At 43.8% G+C, this 18,855-nt stretch overlaps 1 protein-coding gene across 1 annotated transcript in view; it reads right to left on the reverse strand.

The window, feature by feature from the left end:
• CENPE (centromere protein E) overlaps nucleotides 1-18,855 on the reverse strand; it is a 3,008,010-nt gene that overhangs the window by 640,427 nt on the left and 2,348,728 nt on the right. The window lies entirely within an intron of this gene.

The raw sequence follows: 18,855 nt of genomic DNA on the forward strand, positions 1-18,855 counted from the left end.
CATTTACAAGTGGGCAGAATTTGTGACATACTTAAAATAAATGCAGAGCATCTTAACTGGAAGTCTTCATAGAGAGACTGCTGAACTAAAGATTACTACAATACAATAGCTGAAAGGAGCAAAACACTAGGATTAAAAGCAAACTGGCATACACAAAAACCTTCTACAGGAATACTATGGCTACTTAAATTGCATTAAAAACAACAGCTACTGAACATGAAGAATTACCAATAGTCTTACTTCTCAGTTTACATTTGAGGAACACCCCACATTTGGGTCTGTAAGAGAGATTCTTCCTTTCTTTCTTTCAATTCAGTTTTTTCCTTCTCAGATGGTCCTTATATATGAAGGATGGATGTAACTTAAGCTGAGGCATGCTGTAACACTGTGTACTGCATTAGTATAGATGACCTTCAGGTTACCCTCAGCCATCGTGGCAGCGCATGTCCAAAGGACCAGGCAGTATGGATGTCCTTCAGTGGCAGATACCAGCTCACTCATCCTATGGAGAGAGACTGCTAGGCCTTAGGCATTGGCAACACCTATCAGGGGCTCAGCATGCCATCCACCTGGAGCACTGGACTGGGATGCATTGAGAGGGACTTCCCTATGACCTGGGAATAGAAGACGTGCACAGGAACATGCACACCTCCATGCCTGACCAGACACCTATGGCAAGTATGCAGACAGCCTAGATGGTAGGCCACTCCAATGGAAAGAATAGGTGTGTAAAATCTTACCATAACTATAGATTTCCTTTTCTTCCATCTTGCAATATTCTCAACACTTAGGGTTCTCCTCTCTTGCTATCTGAAGTCCAGCCAGTATACAAAAGCTTGTAGTCACTGCTGAGAACGTGGGATGTCTGATGTTGGCCTAGGGAATGTGGGCCATAAAAGTGACGTCAGCACGTACCAGACTTTAAAAGTGTGCACCCCAGTCCCGGGAAACTGTGCAAGTCCAATGCCACCCAGTAAAAGGGAAGAAGGGGGGGAAGGAGGGAGGGAGGAATACTGCAACATGGAAGAGGAGGACATTTATGGTTATGGTAAGATTTGACCACAACTATTATATGTCCTAGAATGCCATGTTTTTACTGTTTACCCAAGTTACATAAAAATGAGCTTCCCCCACCGGGACGTCCCATAGTTTCAGCTACTTTCTTACATAAAATGTCTATTTTTTTACATACATATTTAGTATCGTATGTATATAGACTGCCTTCATATGTAAAGGATGTATTTTCTTTAATTAATTGTATAAAAACTACAAGATGGGAAGAAAGTATGTATTTTGTGGTGATAGATGTTGTGAGCTTATATACAAGTATAAAACATGAGGATGGTTTGTTGGCTGTTAAGCAATGTATAGGTGATACAGCTGTTGCTGATTATGTATTAGAATTGCTACAAATGTGTTTAAACAATAATATATTTGAGTTTAACGGAGATATATATAGACAAAGGCAAGGTACAGCTATGGGGGCTGCCTTTGCTCCCAGTTATGCCAATATTTTTATGGGTATATTTGAGAGTAAATATATATATATACAAATTTTTTTATAAAAAATATGTCTATAGATATTTCCGTTATATTGATGATTTGTTGTTTGTATGTAAGGGAGGAAAAGACAGTGTTCATCAGTTTTTGATGGAGATTGAGAATAACAACATGAATATAAAATTTGATGGATTACAAATGGGTAATACGGTACAGTATCTGGATATTACTTTAAAAGGACATAATAATTTATTGATAGAATATCAAATACATAGGAAGTTTCAGGGTTCAGGTTCGGTGTTGCATGGCACCAGCCATCATCCACCACATGTAATTAAATCTATTCCTTATACTGAATTCAATAGAGTAAAGCAACTATGTAATAACCCTAATAGCAGGGAGAAAGAATATCTATCAAGTTATAATAAATTTAAGAATAGAGGATATCCTGAGAGTGAATTAAAGTATAGTCTTAAAAAAATCAAAAATAATTGTAAAAATGGTAGTAGGTGTAGTAACTACAATAATAAAGAAGTAAAAGATATAGTTTATTTTGTTTCAACATACTCTGTACTGTCTGAACAAGTTAAGACAAGAGTAATGTTCAGCTGGAATGTTCTTAAAAAGGAATTAGATTTTTTGAATAATAATGGGCTTAGTTTCTCTTATAATAGAGGAAGGAATGTTCAGGATTTTATAGTACATAGTCGATTTAAAACACCAAGGATGTTAATGTACAAACAGGTGAAACATCAAGGTACTAGTAAATGTGGAAAGTGTACCATATGTAAGTATATAGTTCCACAGTTTAAAACTTTGAATGGAATTGCTTTTGAAACTAAAGGAACTTTTAATTGTAAATCAGAACAGGTTATTTATGGTATAGAATGCCCTTGTGGCAAATTCTACATTGGAGAAACTAAAAGAACGTTGTGTTGTAGGTTAAAAGAACATGTCAGAGATATTAAAAATCAGAAAGAAAGCAGCCCTTTGGCAGTACATTTTTACAAGTATCATAATAGTAAACCTGACAATTTAAAAGCAACAGTATTGGACAAAGTTAATAATGAGGCATATTGTAGTGAACAGCAAGTAAAACAATTATTAAGAAGAAAGGAACTATGTCTTATATTAAAATTTAACACTTTAAGTCCAAATGGACTGAATCATGACTGTTCTTGGAAAAGTTTGGAATAAGTTTAGGAAAAATGAATTTCCCTTTTTTTATAAGTGTTTCTTAACATATTTTTATTGTGTGTAGTTTGTCTTCTTAAATTCTTAATTGGTAATTAATTGAGAGCAAGTACTTGATTGTTAGTAAAGGTGTGTCTTTTTGAAATGTATTTAAAGTGAGTATTCAGTGTTGTGGAAGTTTTACTCTGTAAAGGCAAGTGTGCCGAGGCGCTAGAGATAATTATTGTTGAAAAGAAGTTATTGTGCTTTTTACCTTCGAGTGGATTAAATTATTATCCAGAAGTGCAGTGGAGTTTTTCTTTCGTGGTATATTGATCGTATTTCCAATTTCCTTTGGTGGTTTTTGCTATTATATGTCCTTCTGTTCTCATGTTGCAGTATTCTAAACCCTTGGGTGAGTGCCAAAGCTCACTGGAAGAAGAGGGTGGTGTCCTGGAAATATTTTCTATAAATCCATGCAGGACTGCCCTTGCAAATCCAGCCTTGGATCTAGAAATGTTGTTGCTTGGCAAAGGTGTGGACAGAGGTCCATGTAGCTGCGTCTAAAATTGTGGCAGTGTCCAAACCTTTAAAGAAAGCTCTAGACAAAGCCATAGCCCTAGTGGAGTGTTCTTTGATTTTTGACTCTAAGGATTCCCATTGGTATGCATAGCAGAAAGAAATTGCTCTGGAAGTACAGGCTGAAACTGTCTGCTTTGTCACAGCTTTCTCCATAGCTCTTGGATGAAAAGAGACCAACAACTATTCTGATTTTTTGGTGTGTGGTTTTGTCTAGATAGAACTTAAGCGGTCTATGCACATCAAGGGAAAGTAGGACTCTCTCACAGTCTCCCTGAGGGTGAGCAAAAAAGGTGAGGAGGTGAATGGTCTGGTTTAAGGATAGTTCATTGACCACCTTGGGCATGAAGGAAACGTTGGGTCCTAAGGCTTACCCTGTCTTTGTGAAAAATGAGGGATGGCAATGAGGGCCTGTAACTCTGACACTCTTCTAGCTGAAGTCAGGGCAACTAGTAATACTATTTTCCAGGTGCAGTGTTTCAGGGAAGCCCTAGAAGCTGGTTTGAAGGGAGCCACACTGCCATTGTAGCTTCCTCATGTGGAGCCTTGCCAATGGCAACAAGGGAATGGTTGATGCCGTGTGACCCAGGAGACCGAGGTACTGCTTGACAATCAAGTCTGTGGCTTGGAGGACAGTAAGCAGATACTGCTTTAAGCTTTCCACCTTTTGAGGTGGCAGAAAGGCCCTCATGACATCAGTACTTATCCTACACCCAAAGAAAATCTGATCCTGAAAAGGGATCAGACTGGAATTAAAATAGTTGATCTTGAAGGCCAGTGCTTGCAGGAGTGAAATTACTGTTTTAAATGGCTTTGCAGGGATTCTGTGGAATTTGCCTGGATGAGCAGGTCATTTAGATAAGAGAAAATATGGATCTCTAGGGTCCAGCAGAAGTGCACCACTGGTGCCAAGCACTTGGTTAAGACCCTTGGAGCTGTAGAAAGTCTGAAGGGCAAGGCACAGAAATGAAAATGTGAGGAGGCCGCAGAAAATCACAGATATTTATTGTAGCTGGGCCTTATTGGGATATACAGGTAGGCCTTCCTTGATGTCCAAGGTGGCCAAGAACCCTTGAGGAAAGATCAAGAGGAAGAGGGCATGCAGAGTGAGCATTTGAAAGGTGGGCAGTTGCAGAAAGAGGTTGAGATGTGAAATATCTAAAACTGGTCTCCAGGGACCATCTTTTGAGTAAAAGCCCTTTCCCCTTTCTGATATACGGACAGGTTGAATTGTAGATTGGGCAACAAGGTTGTCTATAACCGGTCGAAATACTGGAAGCTGTTCTTTGGGGGGCTGTGGGATTCCTCTCAAGAAAGGGCTGTGATCCAGGTCATAAAATAACCCGTTTTTATGATGGACAACACCCACCTGTCTGTGGTGATGTTTCTCTATGCAGGGAGGCAGTGAGAGAGGCTTAGGGATAGGGAATGGATTTGAGTGGTTGTTTTTAGGACTGCAGATAGTGACAGACTACCTGCCCTGTCTTGAAACTGAGGCTTCTGGGCTGGAGTTTGTGCAGGCTTGAAAGGAGTTGTTTGCTTCCACGCAGTCTTTCTGCTTCAGAAGGACAAGGGGGCACAGACTGCTTCCTGATGAATTGGGTCTTTGAGGGGTAATTCCTGTAGAATTTGGGGACAGGAGACCCAAACAAGTGTTTGATGTCCTGTAAATCCTTCTCCTTTTGTTGCAGAGTTTTGAATAATTCTGCCACCTTTGTCCCAAAAAGGGCAGAGTTATCCAGAGGTGCATCTAAGTGTTTTGCCCTGATATCATCAGGAAGTGGCTATAACCTAAGCCAGGAATATCTCCTGAGCACAGAAGCAGATGCAGCAGACCTGGCAGAGGCTTCTGCTGCATCGTAACTGCACTTAATGGACTGCCTTGTGACCTGTGAAGATAAAGACATAAGGCTGGATAACTGAGCTTTGGCTGGACACTCGAATTTCACTGAGAGGTTTTGTGGCCTGTCCAAAAAAGGCTAGGGCATATTTGGACATGTGGGACTGGTAATTTACTGCCCTAAATGCTAGGGTAGATAAAAGTATAAACTTTTTCCCCCAAAGGCATTCCATGGCCTTACTGACTGACTGTGGGGAGAAGTGAGTAGGGTGGAAGGAGCTTGGAGGCTTTGTCAATTGACACAAACAGTGCCAGTGTCTGATGCAAGGCACTTAACCAAGAATTTGGCCCCTTCAGGGACCTTTTAGAATCTGTTAGACCTTCGTGGAGCAAGGAGCTGGGAGTCTGGGTTGACTGATGCTCCACTGAAAGCATCCAGAAATGCAGGTAGTAGAGATGGAACTGCGGAAGAGGCAGGGGAGTCCATCTGAAGAAATTCATAATACCTCTTCTGTACTTCAGTCATTTCAGACGAATCCCATTTGAAATGCTCCCTCATCTTTGAAATGGCCTCCTAAAAAGGTAAGGCCCTCGCCTGGAGAATCTGTTTCTGCAGATTCTTATTCAGGGAGGAATAGCCAAGGGGCGATGACATTGGTGAAATACAGCAGAGGGAATCCTCTAAAGAAGAGTCAGATGATTCCTCAGCTTCAGGCTGGGAAGAGTCCAAGACCTGAGGCCTAGGGCTTATTACACAAGGAGGGTTAAGTGTGTAGCAGGCCTCAGAGCCATAAAAGCATTAAATAGGCTTTGAGAAAAGGCCTGCCAATGTGTCTGGCTCTCAATTCCTGGGGAATCATGTTTCCTTTTTTCTCTTCTTTTGAGCGAAGGCCTAGCGGGTGTGTAGGTCAAGGTAGGCCTGGATTCGGAAGCCTGTGAAGTAGTGGAGGGATCCGTCTGAGTAGCCAATATGAACAGAGGTCCCCCCCCAACCATTGGAAGCCATTTGCCTTACCTCAGAGGACATACCATCTACACTAGGTTCTGCGGCTTCCACACCAGTACCCACTATACCCGTATCAGAAGTAACCAAGTGCTTCTCCAGGCTGATGTTAGCCATGGGAGGGATGTTAGGTGGAGGAGGTGCAGCTACTGATTCAGGCCCAATAACCTTTGCCTTTTACTTTGGCGGCTCGATGGTTTGACCGGACAGCCCCTCCATACCCAAAGCTAAGCGCTTAAGGTGTTGGCTCTCGAGGTAAATATTTAACGAGTCCAGACGGCTGCGTAGTGTTTTTGGAAAAAAGGCCTGGTAGATGCGGTAGGACTTTATGGTCATGCGTATGCCCAAACAAAAAAGGCAAAGCTTGTGGGCAACTTTATTGGGGATCTGACAACTCTACCTAAACTTACCCCTCCTGGATGACAAGAACCTACACACAATGCAGTGATCAAATAAATTTTCACTGGCCAGAGCTGGTTAATCGCCTGATCTGTTGCTGTGGCAAATGAGATCTGAGGGAAGCATCAGTGTATCATGGGATAAGGAACAGGCCCTGAGAGCTGGATGAACACCTCGAGCTTTTGCATTTGGTTGAGTTGGAGCACGGGATCGGCTCCAAACCCATCAGTAAGAATGAAGGCAATACAGAACAACTTTACATCAAATGCTCCCAAATAGGGTACTTCTATAACAATTTTTGATCCGACTGCTGGTGTAGGAAAGTACAGTTGTGTATACCTACCATAAATGTAGATGTTAGAGTGTCTTCACTGTTGCAGTCATAACTGTAGGGTACTCCTGCCGGCAGGCAGCCCGAGGTCGGCCAGAATATCAAAGTCTGGGTCCGGCGTCGGCTGTATCAGCTAGAACCCTGACGTCAGAGCGTATGGGTATAAGGCTGACAGCCGACGCCATCTTCTCCAGCCTTTCTTGCCCCTGATGTCAGAGGCCCCCATAAACCAAAAGGTGTCCCAAAGGAAACACAAATACACCAAAAAGGTAGTGGAAAGGAAAACACAGTAAGCAAATAGAAACAAGAGGGGTCTGGAGGGAGGGAAACACCGACTGCAACAGTGAAGGCACTCGAACATATACATTTATGGTAGGTATACACAACTGTACTATGTTCTTCGTGTTTCACTGTTGCAGTCATAACTGTAGGGTAAAATTCCAAAGCTGAGAATACGGGAGGAGGTTATGAAGAAAAAGGAGCAGCTAGAAGACCCTGCAAAACAGCAGAGGCAAAGCCTGCCCTAGACTTAGAGTACAAAGGGAGGTTATAGTGCTTGGAAAAAGTATGCACCGAGCTCCAAGTGGCAGCCTCCAGAATGTCCTTGGTAGGAACTCCTCTGAGAAAGGCTGCTGAAGTGGCAGCTGCCCTAGTAGAATGAGTCCTGACGGTACCTGAAATTTGTTTCCCATGAAGAAAGTAACAATATCTTATACCATGAGCAATCCATTTGGAAATAGTTTGCTTAGAAATGGCTTTACCAAGAGAACTGGAAGCAAAAGAAATAAGCAATTGATCTGATTTTCTGAAACTTTTAGTTTTGTCCAGGTAAAAACGTAGCTGCCTGTGTACGTCTAATGAATGTAATGTGCTTTCCCCCCTATTTTGGGGTTTAGGAAAAAAGGTAGGAAGGTGAATAGTCTGATTTAGAGCCACTCTAGAGACTACCTTAGGCATAAATGTAGGATTGGTCCTCAAGGAAACTCTGTCCTGATGGAAGATGAGGTATGGTTCCACGGCCATGAGGGCTTGAAGCTCTGACACCCTTCTGGCAGAAGTCAAGGCCAACAGGATAGCTGTCTTCCAAGATAAGAACTTAATGTCCGCAGAGGCAGCAGGCTCAAAAGGAGTCAAAGTAAGCTTTTCCAAGACAATTGAGATCCCAAGGAGGGACAGGAGGAGTTCTAGGGGGTTTTAAATTCTTAGCTCCTCTCAGAAATTGTCTGACCAACTGGTGGGGAAAAATGGGAGGATCACAACTGAAGTGTGCTGAAATAGCAGAAGCATGAATTTTAATGGAAGAAAATGAAAGACCTTTAATCAAAAGGTCTGAGAGATAAAGTAAGATAGATGAGATATCTGGTAATAAAGGATCAGAGCCACGATCCTGCATCCAAATACAAAATCTTTTCCATTTAGAAGCATAAGATTTCCCAGTACTAGGACGCCTAGCTTCCAAAAGAACATCCAGAACTTGTTTAGGAAGAGAAGAAGGGATCAATTGCCTTTGATGAGCCAAGCTGCCAGACAGAGAGTCTTGATTTGAGAGTGAAATACCTGACCCTGATGCTGGGACAGTAGAGAATCGGTCAGAGGAAGATTCCAAGGAGGTACCAAGGAAAGATGCAGTAGAGTGGGGTACCAAAACTGACGAGGCCAATTTGGAGCTATCAAGATGATTAGACTGGGTTTGTCCAGCTTTATCTTTAGCAATACCCGAGGCAGAAGAGGAAGAGGGGGGAAGGCATATCCCGAAAGATTCCTCCAACTGAATGACAGGGCGTCCACTTTCTAAGCTGTTTTGTGGAAGGACCTGGTGCAAAAGAGAGGCAACTGATGGTTGAGATGAGATGCAAATAGATCTATCTGAGGACAGCCCCAAACTGCAGTTATCTTGCTGAATAAGTTGGGGTCCAAAATCCATTCGTGAGGATCCAAAATGTTTCTGCTTAGGCTGTCTGCTAAGAGATTTTGTTTTCCTGGAATGAACAGTGCCTGAAGATCCAGATTCAACTTTAGGGCTGTATCCCATAAGGTCATAGCAAGTCTGCAAAGGGGGTAAGAGTGAGAGCCCCATTGCTTGTTTATGTACCACATGACTGTGGTGTTGTCTGTTTGGATTAGCAGAGGTCCTGGCTTCAAAAGGGCCTGGAAGGCTAGAAGAGCATTCTGGACTGCTAACATTTCTTTCAAGTTGATGTGCCATAGAAGGTGTTTGTTTGTCCAAGAACCCTGTTGGCATTTGTCTTGAAAATGAGCTCCCCATGCATAATCCGAGGCGTCCGTGGTTATGGTCTGAGTAGGTTGAGGCAGACGAAAAGGCTTGCCTTCGTTCAAAACACACGCCTTGGACCACCAAAGGAATTCCTTCTGGAGGCAGGGAATCAGAGGTATCATAGTATCCAGACTGTGGCAATGTTGAGACCATACACTCTTTAGGTACCATTGAATTTTCCTCACGTGAAGCCTCGCATTTGGAATCAACAGGATGCAAGAGGCCATGTAGCCCAGAGCCTGCAGGAATTTCCTTGCAGTGAGCTGAGTTAATGCTGCCAAGGTCTTGAAGATGGAAGCCAGCTGTAACTGTTTTTCTGGAGTGAGGAAGGCTTTCTGTAAACTTGTGTCCAAAAGAGCTCCCAAGAAGATCATTTGCTCCCAAGAAGATCATTTATTGAGACGGAATCAAATGTGACTTTTTTTATGTTCACTGAGAATCCCAGTAGTAGGAGAAGACGTTGAACAAAATGCAGATGTTGTAGTAGAAGGTCTTTGCTGTCTGCCTGAATTAGACAGTCGTCCAGATAGGGATAAATCTGAATCCCCTGAAGTCTGCAATAAGCTACTACTGGAGCCAGGCATTTGGTAAAAACTCTGGGCGCAGTAGATAAACCAAATGGCAGTAAAGAGAATTGGAAGTGTCTCGAGCCTGCCTTGAATCTGAGGTACCTTCTGCAATGCTGCCTTATGGGGACGTGTAAGTAAGCCTCTTTTAAGTCCAATGTTACCATCCAAGAATCTTGTGCGAGCATTGGAAGAAGTTGTTGAAGTGTAAGCATCTTGAATTTTGGAATTTCCAAAAAGGTGTTTAATATAGAGAGGTCCAGAATAGGTCTCCAGGAGTTTTGTTTTCTTGGGACCCGAAAAAAGTCTTGAATAAAAACCTTTCCCCACCTCTAGAGGTGGAACAGGTTCTATGGCCCTTAAGGCTAATAAGGCGTCCACTTGATTTAAGGCCTCTGTCCACTGATGTTTTGGCAGATCTGGCCAGCCTGAAGGCCTTGGCAGAGTGTGAAAGTGGAATCTGTAACCTTTCAAAATCACGTCTAACACCCATTTGTCCTGGGTAATGCGAGTCCAATTCTGGTAAAAAAGAGTAAGTTTTCCTCCGAGAGGGGCGCCCAGGGAAGGAGGACCTGGAGCCCAACAGAGGGAGTCACTGAGTCTGTCTTCTTTGGGTTTGAGATCTGTCTTCTCCCCTACGAGGTGAAGAAGCAGTCCACTGTCTAGGTCTGTAGGAGGCCTGAGCCTGCGCCCTACCTCTGGAGCGTCTATATCTTCCCCATTGAGGCCTGTCAGAGGTGGGAAAAGACCAATTTTTGGAGGGCCAATTCCTAGAAAATCTAGGAGGCTGAACTTGCAAGAAATCTTTCACAGTCTGCATAGACTTGGCTTTTTCTTCTGTCTCCTGATAACAGTACCAAAGGCAGCCGCCCTGCAAGAAGCCTCTAAGGCATCAAAACCACAATGTAAACTATGTTTGCTGACTTGTTCAGTAACATGTAACACATCCTGTAACTCCTTGTCCTCAGCACAAACAGGAAAGGCAGACATCCTTTGTTTTAAAACAGATAAAGGAAACTGCTGATACTTAAACATGTGAAATTGGCAGTTTAAAGCTCTAATAGAAAGGGTGGCTGATGTATAAACCTTCTTGCCCCACCTGTCCAAAGCACGAGAATCCTTCTCAGAGGGGATAGGATTCTTAGAGGAGGCGGCCTTAGCAGCCTTAGAACCTTGCAAAATAGTTTCAGGATCAGCAGAAGGGTTCTTGAATAAAAATTGATGAGAATCAGGGACCCTGTAAAATCTATCAGGCTTAGAAGGAGCAGGAGGCATGGAATCAGGATTCAAGTTAGCTTCAGAGAAGGCATCATCCACAATATCAAGTACAGGAGGAATAGCTTAAGGCCTGTGCTGAGGGAGAAGGAATTCCCTGAGTCTCTTTTTGGAAGCAGAATAATCCTGACCTTCCCAATAAAAATGCTCCCTCATCTCATGCAAGGTCTCCCCAAAAGAGAAATCTTCAGGGGGGGAGGCAGAGGGAACAGAATCCTCTGCATCCGAATCCTCATAAGGAGGGAAGGAGTAATCCTGATCAGAGGAAGAAACAGAGGATACAGAAGCCTGATCAGAGGAATCATAAGGGATAGCCTGTCTAGGCCTTTTCTCAGGAGGAGGGTGAGAGCGCCTTATCATAGTCAATAAATCCTCAGCCATCCGAAGTAATTGTTTCTGAGTCTTGGGAGCTGTATCCGAAGAAGCTTGAGTAGAATGTCTGGGTTTAACAGGAGTCTTTGACTTGGCTTTTGTCTTTGTGGATATAGTAATGTGTGAAGGTCTGAAGACCCCTTCAGAAGCCGGTACCTGCACAGCGGTTCCAGACCCATCTGAAGGAGCGACGTCCGAAGGTCCTGCAGCAGACAAATTACTAGGCCTAGTTGGCTCACCATGTGAGTCCGTGTCGGCCATCGGTTCTGAAGTGGCGGACGACAGGGGCTGCAAAAGCGCCTCACTGACGACCGCCGAACCCGAAGCTGGCTCCGGCTGCAACGTGTCCTGTTTGGACCTCGGAGGCCTGTCCTTGTCTTTGCGCTTCTTCTGTAATCCAGTAGTCTGTTCCGACGACATTCTATAATTAAATCGTCTACCGAAGTAATTCAAGGCCCAATCGTACCTACGCTTGATAGTGCGAGAATTAAACCTGGCACAGAACCGACAACAAGAAACGTCGTGGTCAGGGCCTAAGCAAGGTAAACAGTAAGAGTGGAAATCTTTATGAGGTATTTGTTTTCCACATGATACACAATTATTAACTTTTTCTGACATCGGAGGAGCAAGAAAAAGGTTTCCCCAATGGGGTACTTAGCTTTGAGAAGAGAAGTAGAAACTTTGGACCGACGACAACCACACCACGTTGTCTTGAAAACGCCAACCAACAACTAGCGAACTGCTTTGCACCGCACGGCAAGAAAGACTGGAGAAGATGGCGTCGGCTGTCAGCCTTATACCCATATGCTCTGACGTCAGGGTTCTAGCTGACACAGCCGACGCCGGACCCAGACTTTGATATTCTGGCCGACCTCGGGCTGCCTGCCGGCAGGAGTACCCTACAGTTATGACTGCAACAGTGAAACACGAAGAACATCAGCTGACATTCAACTGGTGGCAGAGAAGTTCTGAGGTCTGGAACATGCAGACGTCACTTTTATTGCTCATGTTTCCTAGGCTGTCAGACGTCCCATGTACCCAGCAGTGACTACAAGCTTTTTTTATACTGGCTGCACTTCGGCTAGCAAGAGAGGAGAACCAAAGTGTTGAGAATACTGCAACATGAGAATAGAAGGACATCAGCTAGCTGACCGTGATCACTACAACGTGCCTCTTGTTACTGGGGAAAAATAGTTTGAGAGGGTTTCCCAAGCAGTAATGAATGGCTCTCACCTAGCCTAGGATTCCTGACTCCCTCCCACATGGAACAAATTTGATCTGGGACATTCCTGTCAGTCCCGTCTCATTAGCTCATTCTACCCAATACAGAGAGATATTTGGGAAGGCCAGCCGCCTTAGTTTAACCTTGAATTATCTTCTGTTCCTCCTCTCTCCCTTTCCACTTTACTGGAGGAGGAAAAAAAAAAAACAAAAACAAAAAAAAAAAACTTTATTTAGCTGCTTTTACTGTATTTGTGCTTCCTCCTTCTACTCTATTACCTCATATTGCGTTTTCTGCTGCTTGTTCCCTAAAGTATTTAATTGCGTCCTTTCTGCTGCATTTATTACTGCTTGTTTATAGCCTGCTCAAATTGTGTTATTCTAAGCCCCTTAGTTTTGATTTAAGCACTTGGGCTCTAGGTCTGCCCCCTAAGCTCTCTCTGACCTCTCTCCCTCAGATTCTGACAAATATGGATGGATAATTTCCTACAGTTTCTCCTGCCAGTCTGGTCGATATGGGCATCCTGAGACAGTGCAGCAACTGCCTCATGTACACTGACAAGCATCTACTACCACAACCTAGGAACACAATTTGTCAGATGTAATTACTTTAGCAACCTACAGTCTATGTTCTCTCCCTCATAAGGCAGTATAGCTGGCACCGAGAAGGCTGTCAACAGAAACACTACACCTCAAACACCACTACACTTGCACAACACACACCCACATATGCGGATGTTCTCAACAAAAACATACTCAAACAAAGGAGAACTCGGAGGAAAAAAAACAAGCAAACTCCACAACCCTCCACACTACATACCATGCCTAGTCCACACACCTGTGTCATACAGCTAGTAAAGCTTAACCATAAACGCAACATATTAGTTATAGGAGACTCCACTGAGACCCACAGATGTGCCTCTCACCAGTCTGGATAAGGAGAAGATTATGGTTAGTTATTTGTCTGATGCCAGAATTCATCATATCACACACACTCAAGTCTCTCAACAGGTATAGCTATGACACTGTCATAGTCCATGTTGGCGTGAATGATTTGAGGCGTACTTCCATGGACTATATGAAGAGACACATGATTGAGCTTGCTGAATGCGTGTCCCAGGCAAGTATGCCCCTAGCCTTAAGCAGCATTCTACCATCACCCAGAATGATGTTTCAATACAAACAGAAAATGACTGACTAACAACTGGCTTAGTTTCTGTCATCTGGATCCAGTACCTGACAGCCTGGGAAGGTATGATCGACAGACCATGATGCTTTGCCAGAGATGGCCTGCATCTGTCTTCACTTGGGCCTCAGGCTGCTGGCAAAGGCTTTTGCCTCCCCACATAGTGCCTTTTTTAGGAAAAGTGATGAGGTCAAAACTACCAACATAAAAATTTCAACAAAACGTAAATTAAAGGTCATGCTGCTAAATGCTAGGAGTCTAACCATGAAACTGCACTCATTGCAAGCATTCTTAACCCTGGAAGATGCTGACATTTGCCCAGTCACAGAAAGCTGGTTCAAAGCTGGAGAGAGAACCCCAGCCTTACCTGGCTACTCATCCTACATTCAGATTCCAAACTGTAGGTAGCAAAGCCAAAGGAAGTAGAGTTTCAATATATATTAAAGACATGCACACTTCCAGGCTGGTCAGTATGTTGCGCATGAGACACACCAGGTGCAGTTAACCATTGACAACACCCCCATTCAAATCATAGCTAGCTACAAGGCTCCCAAATTTGACTCAAGATGCCCACTCTGCCTATCTGGAGCTCTTCAAATCAATCAAGATTCAACTCTTTACCCTGAACCTGTGCAACTTTAACCTACCCAAACACAGATTGAAGAACTACTCATGTCTGAAAACACATGCCCAGAAATTCCTTGATTTTGTTAATGCAAACATCTTGGAACAGCTAGTCGATACGCCCACAAGAGGTGATAATATCATGAACTTGGTATTAACCAACACAAATAACCACTACAGCATCCCTACAGTATCAATCCTCCCTTGTAAGATCGGACCATAAAGTGGTCACTTTTGAAGTTACCATCTCCCCCAACCCCACCTTTCGCTAGGGGCAAACTAAAAAAACTTCTCCAAAGCTGATTACAACATCCTGAGGGATGGTATAATCAGCTTCACAGGCCCCTCCCCCTCTGTAGGAACTGGCACCAATGTCCAAATCTACACCAAAGTACTATACGAGCATTTATATAGATGCATGGAATCAGGAATATGCCACAGGACGAAATCACTCCACAAGGAAGAGTAAACCTTTCTGGCAGACATCTGCAATAAATAAATTCTGTGACAAAAGGAAAGAAGTGCTGTCTAGGACCAAGAAGGAGCAGGTGCCCAATTGGAAGCAATCTTTCCTTAGCCTGAACAAGCAAATAAGAGTACTAATGAAATCCTTCAAAGCAAACAGAGTCTAAATTGCCTACATCTACTAGAGACGATCATAAGGCCACCTTCACATATGTCCACAGTCTCAAAGGTAGCACCCACATCTGCTCAGAACTGGTGGTTAAGGACACAACATACACAAATGCCATAGATAAAACCAACTTGCTGGCTGACAGATTCAGTGAAAACTTCACCTCACTTTCCCCCCATCAGTAAATCAGGACATCCCCAGTACCTGGCCCCTCCCCTTATCTCTAAGGAACAGGTCATCACAGCCCTCTCAAAGGCAAAAAAATACAGCCTCCTTGGGACCAGATAACATCCCAGGACTGCATCCTACATGAACTCAGCCAGGAACTTGCAGCACCACTGGACACCCTATTCAAACAAAGCCCGAGTACTGGCTTCGTCCCAGCTGAGTGGAGGACAGCCACTGTCTTCCCTTTGCACAAAGGTGGAGCGTCCACTGATCATGGAAATTATAGACCCATCAACCTAACTAGCTTGATCTGCAAGGCCATGGAACGAATTATCATGGACCTCATTAACAAGGACACTTGCAACCTGCAAACACTCAAACCCACACAATTTTAGCTTCGTACAGGGAGGTCATGTCTGTTAAATATGGTCGACGACTTTGAGACAGTCACCAAAGCCATGGACAAGGGGAAGACTGTGCACACCCACCTACCTTGACCTGACCAAAGCCTTAAACACTATTCCCCATTCAGGCATAACAGATAAACTCTCTCAACTAGGCATCAGTCCACATGTTACCAGATGGGTAGCAAACTGGCTCAATGACAGAACCCACCTAGTCAAAATAGGGGAAGCCACCTCAAGTAGTAGGCCCATAACTAGCGGCATACCCCAGGCAGCGGTCTTGGGGCCTCTGTTATTTGGGATATACTTTTCTGAGGTGCAGACCAAAACCAATGGGCTATGGCTGACCAGGTTTGCAGATAACTGCAAGCTGAGAGCCGTCATTAATTCCCCTACTGATGTGAACATCCTCTAAGAGGGTCTCACCCAAACAAATGACTGGTGCCAGAAACATGGCCTCAAGCTGAATACCAAAAAATGCATAATCATCATCATCCCCTTTGAGGAGAGTGATGTCCCTACAAATTATCACATTAACAACATCCTAAGCACGCAATCAGTAAGGGATTTAGGCATCCAGGTTGACAGCAACCTGACTTTTGACCACTACATTGTTTCCATTGTACGGAAAGCATTCTACATGGCCCACCTTATAAGTACGGGTATCTCATCCAGGGAAAAGGAGGTCATAACATTCCCTGTATTCTTCCCTTATAAGGCTCATTATTGAGTACAATGCCCCTTTCAGCATGTATCTCGCAAAGCACATACAGCAACTGGACAGAAAACAGAGGTTCCTCACCAGGAGAATCCAGGGCCTCAAACATCTATCCTATACTCACAGACTAAAAGCCCTGTCCCTCTACTCAGTTTTACACAGACTCCTCAGAGGTGTCCACTGTCTGGCATACAAAGCAATCTCAGACCCCAACCTTGATGGGACTGCTGCATATCTGCAAGTCAAGCTCCACTCGAGTAACCCACACACGTGAACTCAACCTGGTCTGTGAATTCAATAGGACTTGCTGGAGGGACAGATTTGTGTCCCAGAAAATCTCCCATCTGTGGATAAACTCCCTCTCCATGTCAAGCAGAGTACTTCACTATCCCTTTTTAAGCACAACCTGGATAACTGGATGGGAAACAGAAAATACATCCCTGGGATTCCACCTGTGTCCCTGCTGGACTGAGGCATCGGGTGCTGACTCGGTCGATTATGGGCTAAACTCTTGGCTAGGCTTATAGGGGCCTCAGGGCAGATAGCCTAGTAACTTCCTATGATCATATGAATGGACTAAATTGGTGCAGGTAGTGGAGCTTTATGGCATTCTCCCTTACAGGCAAGGAGGAGAGAATAACAGACTTGTATTATGCAGGGATATACAAATATACACTTGCTCAACTTACAGGAAACTTGAAAAGTAACTAGTGGTTTAAAGTAGCCATCAAAAGAATGAAAAAAGGGTACTCAGAACTTGCTAGGGAGTCTCTCTTCACACATCAACAGATCTAGTAAGAAGGCATTTTTTTCTGACAATGGGGACCATCTTAGTGGGTATAAACCGGAGAAAAATCTAAAGCACCTGAAGCTTCCATGTAAGTAGGTTCTGAAAAGGTGGCCAAAGGTCCCAAAATACACAAGGCAAGACTCCTGGGGTCCTGATCCCACATGTACTGCTTGGGAAGCTGTGAAATGGCAAGCAAGTGGTTGAGAGACAGATATCTAAAATTAAGACATTTTTGTAGCAAGAACAGTAAACACGCTGTTGCAGTGGTATATTTTTTCCAAATGACAATTCAGTATCACATGACATAAGACAGTGTAGCTGGGCACTCTGTTTGTAGGTGGTTTAGTTGTCAAATCAGCTCCTGTACAGCAAAGGAGGCGAGCTGTTTTGTCTTCCAATGCTTGCACTTGATTCAGGCAAAAACTGAAACTACAGAGTACTTCCAGGGTAAGGACTCTCCTTAAGTTTTTGTCTCCAAAACGAAGACAGGGAAATTAACAGACTAGTTTAAAGACAAGTCTAATGCCATACTTGGAAGGAAATCTAGATCAATCTGAAGGGACACACAGGCCCAGTAAAACAGCCTAAAGCTTCAAGAAACTGTGGAGAGAGAGAGAGAGAGAAAGTACAGTTGTGTACACCTACCATAAATGTAGATGTTCGAGTGTATTCACTGTTGCAGTCATTACACTTGGGTTATCTTGCTGGCAGGCTACCCGCAGTCGGCCTGAATTCCAAAGTCTAGGTCCGGCGTCGATTGTTGTCGCCTCTTCCCTGACGTCAGTGCGCCAGGGGTATAAAAGATGCAGCCAACGCCATTTTCTTCAGTTTTTCTTGCCCCAGATGTCAGGTGCCCCCAAATTGGTAGGTTGAAAATTATGCCAATAAAGTATGCAGGCACAAAAATAAACATTTCCTTCATCTACAAGCAAATACACCACATAGGTTGTATAGGATAGAGAAGTACAGATAAGTCCCAGCAAAGAAAAGGGGGATGGTGGGTGGGTAACCTGGGCTGCAACAGTGAATACACTCGAACATCTACATTTATGGTAGGTACACAACTGTACTATGTTCATCGTGTTTCACTGTTGGTCATTACACTTGGGTTGAATCCCAAAGCTGAGGTTGGGTGGCTGGGTCTAAATAGGATTAGGAGAGGCTAACATGCCCTGCAGCACTGCAGTGGCAAAGCCTGCTCTGGATTTAGAGTAGAGAGGTAAGTGGTAGTGCCTGGTAAAAGGGTGCACTGAACTCCAAATTGCAGCCTATAAAATGTCTTTGGTTGGTACTCCTCTGAGGAAGGCTGTTGAAGTGGCTGCTGCTCTGGTTGAGTGAGGCCTAATGCCCTTAGGCACTTATTTGCCATGTTGTGAATTGCAGAAACAAATGCAGTGGCCTATCCATTTTGAAATAGTCTGCTTTGAGATAGCCTTTCTCTGTGATCCTGCAGCATATGTTACTAAGAGATGCTCAGTCTTTCTGAAAGCTTTAGTTCTGTCCAAGAAGAAACATAGCTGTCTGTGTTTGTCCAAAGAATGCAGGAGTCTCTCACCTTTATTTTGCGGGTTTGGATAAAAGGTAGGCAAATGAATGGTTTGGGTTAAGGGCCACGCTGGACATTACCTTAGGCATAAATGTCAGGTTCGTCCTCAGAGAAACCCTGTCTGAATGGAAAATAAGAGGTCCCACAGCCATGAGTGCCTGTAGCTCTGAGACTCATCTTGCAGAGGTTATTGCTAGGAGCAGAGCTGTTTTCCAAGTGAAGAACTTTATTTCAGCTGTATTGGCTGGCTC

The sequence above is a fragment of the Protopterus annectens genome, chromosome 2.part1 (assembly GCF_019279795.1).
Source record: "Protopterus annectens isolate FY-2018-M chromosome 2.part1, PAN1.0, whole genome shotgun sequence".
NCBI classification, from domain to species: Eukaryota; Metazoa; Chordata; order Ceratodontiformes; family Protopteridae; genus Protopterus; species Protopterus annectens.